Here is a 9,077-nt window from a genome sequence, read left to right as displayed (position 1 = left end):
GCAGGAAGGCATTGGGTCCCATTTTTACAGTCTTTGGTATGACCCGGCCGGGGATCGAACGCCCGACCTCCCAGTTTCAGGGCGGACACTCTAACCACAATGCCATACTACACAATATTATTAATAAAGTATTATTTGGCTAAATTACAGTAATTGACAATAAGGGAACATAATCCAACCCAACCAATGAAATTCTCTTAACAGTGTTACATTTTGCCTCTGATTTATAATGAGCCATGAGTGAGAAAACGACTTAAAGCACACACGCGAACACGCCACTCCTCCAGAACCACACAGAGAGGCGCTCTGTTCATTTAATTACCCCCAAATTAAAGGAAAATGTATGATTCAGTCATTTCGCCACAGAGTTAGATCATGTTCTATGACATCATCTGGACTGCTTAATTTGCTTGACCTAATCCAACTATAGTGGAAGTTGAAACAGTCTGAACATCCAGCGAATACTATAAAAGTTCTGACACATCATTTCAACATGGCTGAAATTCTAGCATAACTAAAAATCATATATAACCTAGTCCTACAATATATTTTTGGTTGAAAGATTGTGGAATAGGTTACCTAGCATGCCGTAACTTTCACGACTGGCTGAATAGCAGCTGGACATTATAACAAATAATTACTTGTGTTGCCGATTCCATAAACCCATGTTATCTTTGCTGTCTTGCACATTGGAAATTGTTTGAATGTATAGGGGGGAAAGCCCGAAGGGCGTAGAGCCGTAGACCCCTTATTGTTTCCGTAACAATTTCGTCATTTTAGCAGTTTTGGCACAACTGGCAGTTCTGTGCTATCGTTGTTCACGAAATTCGGCAATATGGTCGAGGGCCGTGAGAATCCCTCAGGGACTGAAGCTCACACTCATTCGTCAAAAGACCTCTGACCTTTAGATCTCCCAATGAGTAAATTGTTATGATTAGCTCGATCCACTTTCAGCCTTTTTTTGGCCACGTCAAATAAATCGCATTTCCATACATGCGAATGGAGTGTGATGAATGATGTACGATGATGTGATTTTTTCTTGTCTTATAGCTGCTTGCAGCTATATTTATTATTGATTTTATTTTACTGTACGTTTTCTGTACGTATCTGCTATGTGTACGTATCTGCCCACAACACGTGGCACACAGTTATACAAACATTTGACCACAATAAAACACTCAAGCTTTATTGTGTTTAATCCTTTTGTCAGATAGGCCTAATGTATTGTGTTCATGTGCATTTTGTCATTAACGTCAGTCAGTCAGTCAGTCAGTCAGTCAGTCAGTCAGTCAGTCAGTCAGTCAATCAATCAATCAATCAATCAATCAGTGCTCTTCATCAGGAAGCATTTCTTTCAGTCGGACATCTTAAGTAATAGAGGAAAAAAAGAGAATTCCTATTTGAGGAATTATTTGTTATACATTTAGGAGCATGTGTAATCCAATATTTGTTTCCCTTCATTTTTTAATTTGTTTTTTCCTTGGTGAGGTTTTACTGTGCATTATTGCACCACACTCAATGCTTTTTATATGACATGGTTAAGGGAATTGGGTTAACCAAACTTGCCATTCTTAAGTAGAGGGTGTACTTTTTCTCTGCCACAAAGAATCGCAATGCTCTTCCATCACTGGGCTTGTCCCAGAATCCAGAACAACAGTTGGTTTTAGCAGTTGTTATTGACTTGCTCAGTTATGCAGCAGTTGGGCAACTCCTGTTCCCTCTATGGCATGAGGCACAACAGCAGACATGCACCACATGTGCCGAGTCCACTATAAAGCCTGTAAAACACACCACTAAGCAAATGTGTCAGAGAGTGTCTCAGCAGGGTGAGATGGGTGACGCAATGTGTACATATGCTGACAGGTGGGATGGGATGGCTAGCATTTCAGACCGGACTGGGTGTAGATTCTAGAAAATACTTTTACTGGGCTGGTCTGGGCCCTTTCTTCTCCCAGTCTCACGATGATTGAAGACCAACATCTTGTTGCCTTTAGCTGTATTTAAAACGGTACGGTCGCCCCTTTTCCATCTCGCCCCCACTACCTGTAAATAACAAACATAATTCATGTTGGTGTTTGTATAAAAGAAGGTCCTAAATTAACTTAATTAAGCAGTCACCGTCTCTGTGTCATGTTGTTCTTTCTTAATTTTACAGAGTATAGAGATCGACTACTATACTGTAATCAAATAAATCTGTATACAAGATCATTTCAGAGAGGGAGGGAAATACTATTTAACTGTTAACTACATTAAAACATTTCGTGGGAGCGAGTTGGTAAAGGGGCGAGTCTTTTGGTATTCTTTAAAATCTCCACATCCGTTATGCCTTTTTAGGATAATTGACCTTAGGTAACTACATAATGGAAGCCTAAGTATCCCTGTACTGCTTTGAGATAAACAGGGTAGCTCTCTCTGACACCGTCTCCACACCTGAGCGCAAAACTTTCTTAAGCTGCGCACTTCTTAAGCTGCGCGCAGCTTAAAGCTTGAGTTTTTAGACAGCTGGTGGATGGAAAAGAAGCTCCACCTCCGCCGAAGACTTGAGCGGAGGAGAGCGTTTCCGGGAATCTGGCCGTCGCGCAAGTCTTCGGCGGAGGTGGAGCTTAATTTCCATCCACCAGCTGTCTAAAAACTCAAGCTTTAAGCTGCTTGCAGCCGAGAACGCGCGCAGCTCTTTTGATGGTGTGGCAGCGGCTTGAGAGTTTGTCAACTAATTTATCTGGAATAACGGATTACAAGCTGATGCATATCCAATGAATTCCATTTGAGGTACTCATAAACTGGATGACAACTTGCAGTATTAAAGACATTGTGTTAGCATAATGACATCAAAAACTGTTCTAGGACAGATCATACAATTCTAATTATCGAATATCACACAGGAAAAGTCCCTGCTTAAACAGACAGCTTCATTGGCCTGAAGTGTTGAGGATTAAAAATAATCACTCGAGATTACATTTTTAATTAAATGAATGTGTATCTCATTATGCACGAACCGGAGTGATGTGAAGAACAAGACAGTTTCATCATAGGGTTAGGCTTGAAATAATTCTATATCACATTAATGGGGAAAAGCTAATAAGGTGAATACGTTTTTATAGTGAGCGAGATGATAACAATTCACGACCGCTTTGAGGTCCGCTAGCTCTTCCAATGCATGGCTTTCCGACATTACGTCATAGGCCAGCCAAGTCTATGGACTCATTGGACTTCAATGTTTGAGTAGGGCAAATATGATGGAATTGCCAGCCAAGTCTATGGACTTTAATATTTGTTTAGGGAAATTATGATGTTCTTTTTTTGCTGGCCAAGTCTATGGACTTTACTTTTAGGTCAGTAATGACAACGTGTTTTTTTGTTGGCTATATGCACTATATTTTATATAGCTTGATTTTCAGAGTGGATTGTCTTGTCAAAGACCTTGTGGATGCTCCAAGGGGGCAGTCATGGACAGCTGTCGTGCGGGTAGCTCCGAGTAAAGCACAATCTCCCCATTGTGCCTGACCTGCAGCTGGCATGGGGATGGAATGCATGTACACAATGAATCAATCAAAGACCCTCCTAAGTGGACCAGACCTGTGGAGAGTAATACAGGCCGTTCCATAGGGGGCAGCTGCCTGTAATATGGCTTTACAGTACCATAATCCTCCTGTAACTGGCTCTGCTTTCACCTCAGCTGCCCCATTCTGGCCCAAATACATGCATACTTTCACCCCAATTCAATCATTTTAACATTATGACCTGAACAATTTGCATACTGTATTATATGTCATATGATATTGATCCAATAGTAGGGTTATACTTACATAATTATGTTTCTTAATTATAATACACTATCTCAGTTTTTTTTCTTACCTCAGATATACCAGTCCTTATGTCTCAGGTAGGCTACTATAACGTACCTTATGTCTCACCTCAGGTATCATTGTTTCATTGTTTGTTTCTTATTGATTGATCTCTCTTCCCCCTTTCTTCACACTCTTTTTAAAAATCCAAATAACATCATCATCATCATTCCAGTGCCCTCGAGATCTGCGACACAAGCTGCTTCCACTGGTCTCTGTTGCTCAGTCATTGCCACTCCGAGTTCATTCACAGTCAGTCTCGTGTCGACTCAGAACATCCAAATAACAAAAACTATGGAACGTGCACAAAAACGAATTTCTCCCACTGTTTTACACCTGTAAACCTGTGATGTGAGTGACCGTGACAATAATAATAATAATGAAACACTGGAAAAGTGTAAAATGCAGATCTAAACCGACCCGAATACATCAGGTCATATCTCACCTGCATGGCCGGTAATTGATGTCAGTGATCTTACTGTAGAAGCATTATAGTAGCCTGCCCTACAGCACTGGTTCCCACATTTGTTCACGTCAAGGAACCCCAAATTAACACTAATTTTCCCGCGGACCCCCATTTGAAAAAGATATGCCAGGGACCTAGCCTGGTGAAACCACTCTCCCTGCTGGACAACATTTGCATTCTGAGTCAGGTTACCATGCAGGGACCCTCATAAGAAAAGATTTTTACGGCTCAACCTCTTTAATTTCAAGGACCTGCAGTTTGACATGCATATTAGTCTACAGACCCCCATCATTTGTCATTGTCATTTCTATCTCTGAGACCCCATTGTATTTTGTAAAATCAATGTTAATGTAACTCTGAGAGTGTACAAATGGAACCGAATGGACCCGTTAGGGTCCATTTGGTTCCATTTTGTACACTATCATTTTGTACACTATCATGGTTCCAAACTATCATTTAGCTGGGGACCCCCTGGAACTCCCTCAAGTACCCCTGGGGGTCCCCGGACCCCACTTTGGGAACCACTGCCCTACAGTATGAATAGTGCTGATACTGAATATGTTACTGTAGGAGCCACAGAACCACTTTTTGCACTTTTAGTAAGCACTGCACTGCACTGACATTGGAAAAAGTCATTCCAAAAACATGTGCGACAGTGCCATCTATTGTAATAATTAGGTTACGAGATGGAGAGAGACAGCCATATCCTGGACTTTTTTGTTTTGTAATGTTACATGAGTGTGTTATTTCTCCTTGTCTTTCTATTCATAGGCTACTTCAACACGTGTGCAACATATCTTCCACTTATATGACAGACGTGGGGCAGGAAAAACACTATACCCATGTCTAAATAGTACTTCCTTAATATCGATGAAGTCCACACCCACAACACCAGAGGGAGTTCAACAAACCATGTGCAACTCAGATTTGGCACAAACAAGGGACTAAATTAATTTCGCTCCTATACCACCAAAATGTGGAATGCCCAGTCATTAAGACATACAAATCCTGGCCCGGGCGACTGGTGTAGCCGTCTGGGCACCTTGGCTGGTAATCCAGTCTGGCAGTATGTCGCGGGTTCGACTCCCGATCCCGACAGCCTCTACTGCGTGTCACCCCCCCATCTCTCTCTCCCCCCCTTTCTTGTCAGCCTACTGTATACCTATCCCTCTATAAAAAATAAAATAAAGGCGAAAGCCACAAAAAATATATCGTAAAAAAAAAGACATGCAAATTCCTCCTTTCAGAGATTCAAAACTGATCTCAAAGGGCACCTACGGATGGCTGCAATTCGAAACTGGCCCCCGTAAAATCTGAATCCCCACCCTCCCCCTCACTGTATATGTTTCTTTTCCCTTTTTACCTCCTCTATGATGATTTCCTGTTTTGACTATATAGAAGTGTATATTCGTACCTCTCTAAATGTTTTGATGAATTGATAATACTTTATGGTGTCGTCCACTCACAGTGGACGACACTAGTAAAGATCAATTAAAAGTATAGATTAAAAGTAAAGATCTATATTCTGCTATATTTGCGTTGGGTGTTTGTTCAGACAGGTCTCACTCTCTCTATCTCTACAGCTCTTTAATAAACAGAAAATACATTTTCAAGGGAGTTGCTAATTTTATACTACAATTGATTTTGTGTGTTTGTGCGCTGCTTCTCCGAGCACACCAGTTGTCCAAATGGCTCCAAACTGGTCACAATTCTTGGTCATGAGGTCTACTCTGACAAACCGCTCTTTTTTAATTTAATTTTTTCTCAGGCATTGTATAGTTTACATTATAATGTTATAATATGTGACAGTCAAGTGTGTGCTATATCTCTACATTAATGAATTGCCATATCATATGGTTGTTTTTGTTGTAACTATTAACAAACATTTTGAAAATAGCCGATAAAATGACCCCCAAAATGTTTGAAAGTGACATATCTCTTTAATTCTGTAATTTAGTTTGGATAATTAAATAGCATTCTGTATTCATAATACATTCTCAGATATGAAACTACATTGCTGACTACATGTATAGCAGAGGGGGTACAGTTATACTTTAAGGAGGCCCAACAGCGTACGTATATAGCCTACTTGTCGAGGGAGGGTCTTTCACGTAAAGGAAAGCAAACTGCAAAGGGTGCATTTTTCTAGTTTCAGCCAATGAGAGTACCCATTCCAAGCTTCAATTTGACAGTGTTTTCCAGTTCCATTCTCGTTTTGTCTGCTCACTTCTTTGTGTCCTCGTCATGTGGCCTTTTCACGTGTTTATCCTGCTTCCTCCTGTATGAGTTCTTATTGGAAAATTGCTATCCTGACCTAAAACAAATACATTTTCTGTTTATTAAAGAGCTGGAGAGATAGGGAGACTGACAATAATCAGAATGTAGAGATAGAGCTATTTAACACTTTTATTTGTTTTAATCAAAAATAATATACTTTTACTGCACCTGTAATGCCACCCACCAGCCAGCAGGGGCGCTAGCGGCTAAGCTGTCATTTATTTTTCTCACTTCTGTAAGTATACGTCACGAGGTTCGGGGCAAAAAAAAAAAAAAGAAAAAGAAAAAAAAGAAAAAGAAAAAAAAGAAAAACCATTGAGGAGAGTCACGATAACAGAACCTCTAGCTAAAACCACCACCAACTCTAGTTGAAGGTAAATATTATCACTCTGCTGGGGCTTAATTCTTTCAACCAGATAATGACACCCACAACCCGGCGTGTTTAACATTAGCCCCGCGTGCGAGGATTAACCACCCAGGCAAACGATATTACAAGTGTTATTTAGCTAACGCACTAAAAGGTTAGCTTCTTTAGCTAGCCAGCGGCAGGCAGTGGCAGTGCCTCGCATCGCATTGAATAAAGTTTAGCCCAGCCAATGTTGTTATAAACCTTCAATTAATGTTAACATTTATGATTAGAACCCACCCGTGGCGCCACCAGAGTTGTCTCTGACTCACAGCCATGAAGCAAAGTTATGAAAGTAATAATAGTCTTAATATAAGAACTAACTATGACGCCTGTCTGCTAACCAATGCACTGCACATAGTATTATTGGCGATTTTGGCGTACCAAACGAAGTGGTTGCACCAGTCAGTCAGTCACCTGATGAGATCTACATGATCTGTTTTCTGTTTGATAGATGCCATCTGTCTGTCCTCCCATGACAGCACCGTGTTGTTGTCAAAGCCACGGGACGATGGCAGTGGAATTCGGCTTGATCATGGTTGTGTAGCTAGGATACCTACTTTTTTTAGTCCGAAATGTAAACAGCACGTGGTGTACAGTCAGTCGGAGACATTGTCTATTGTTGTCTCCTGTATTCAAATCTTCGACATGGGGCGGGCACATGGCATAAGAAAAAAATCACACCCGTGTGAACTGAGTGGTGTAAGGTCTTATATAGACTGATCAGCTGTGGTCTGACGTAATGTCTGACGTAATGAAATCACACCCGTGTGAACTGGGTGACCATAGCAACCATGCTCATTTTTTGGTACGAACAGACACATAAACTAACAAAGCTGAAATCACACCCGGGTGAACTGGGTGACCATAGCAACCATGCTCATTTTTTGAGTGGTGTAAACCACTCCTACAACTGGCTTTGTTAGTCTGTCTGTCTGTGCAAAAAAAATGAGCATGGTTGATGCTGATTGGTTGATGCTGATTTCATTACGTCAGACATTACGTCAGAACACAGCTGATCAGGCTAGTATATAATACCTTACACCACTCAGTTCACACGGGTGTGATCTTTTTGGTACGGACAGACACTTAAACTAACAAAGCCAGTTGTAGGAGTGGTTTACACCACTCAATAACAAAGCCAGTTGTAGGAGTGGTTTACACCACTCAAAAAGAACACAGTAATAAGAAAACATTAATAATACATCATCAACAAATACGAAACACTGTCATGTACAAAGGAGAAAATGAGTGGTTGTCTTATTCACGAATACAACTATTCAAGTATGTTGCTTTACTTAACAAAGGGAATGAGAAAGATGTGTAATAGTGGACAGTCTTTGGCTATATGATTACAGCCAGACTTAAGATGTCCATTTAGGTTTTGGGGTCACTGAAGAAATCCGTGAGCCATCCCAGTCCCATTTACCCATGACATAGCTCTGGTCCATAGCTCTACAACGCATTAGAGCTATGGACCAGAGCTACCCATGACAGTGTTGTAAACAAAAATCTGTCTGACATTTGGTCATCCTTGCCTAACTAACACTCACTGGCCTGTGTGGCACGCTGCTGAGAGCTGGGTTGGGCGGCTTGAAATAAGAGAAGTTACTAAGCTAATGTCTCCCCCAAGAGTGTTTATTTTTAAGACAGAAGTAAAAGTTGTGAGTTCATATGATAGAAATGGTGTCAGAGGACATATGGAGTTCAGCAAGGATCATCAGCATCTTCTTTTTTTTCTTGTATTTTCACTACTTTGTAGGCTTATTATATAGGCACAATGTCACGGTTGACGAATAGTTTTATTTAGTAGCTAAAGTAAATAGAGATTTCAGTAATTCAGAGGCAGACCTAATCATCTGGCTCTTAGGCTATTGGCTAGTAGTTACAGTATTGGCTCATGTGTCTGCATAGTTACGAAACGCTGCAGACTACACACACAATGCTTGGGTGATGATGTAAGTCACACGTTCCATAACAAAAAATTGTGCTTTTGTTTTCTGTGAGTGAGCTTACATCATTTTTAGAGCCTGACCGATGCCAGATTTTTGGCTCTGAGCCTCTGATCACGATTACTGATGTT

General features: G+C 40.8%; 1 protein-coding gene across 1 annotated transcript in view; it reads left to right on the top strand.

Moving 5' to 3' along the window:
* The first annotated feature begins 6,858 nt into the window (after positions 1-6,858).
* The window catches only part of klhdc3 (kelch domain containing 3), a 46,239-nt gene continuing 44,020 nt past the window's right edge, over positions 6,859-9,077 (top strand). The window contains exon 1 of the mRNA XM_079512022.1: positions 6,859-6,962. The gene's annotated coding sequence lies outside the window, so the exon portion shown is untranslated. The remainder of the gene's footprint in view (positions 6,963-9,077) is intronic.

Source organism: Electrona antarctica (genome assembly GCF_951216825.1).
Source record: "Electrona antarctica genome assembly, chromosome: 10".
Taxonomy (NCBI): Eukaryota; Metazoa; Chordata; class Actinopteri; order Myctophiformes; family Myctophidae; genus Electrona; species Electrona antarctica.
Note: the sequence above shows the minus strand (reverse complement) of the source record. Positions and strands in the feature narration are given on the sequence as shown.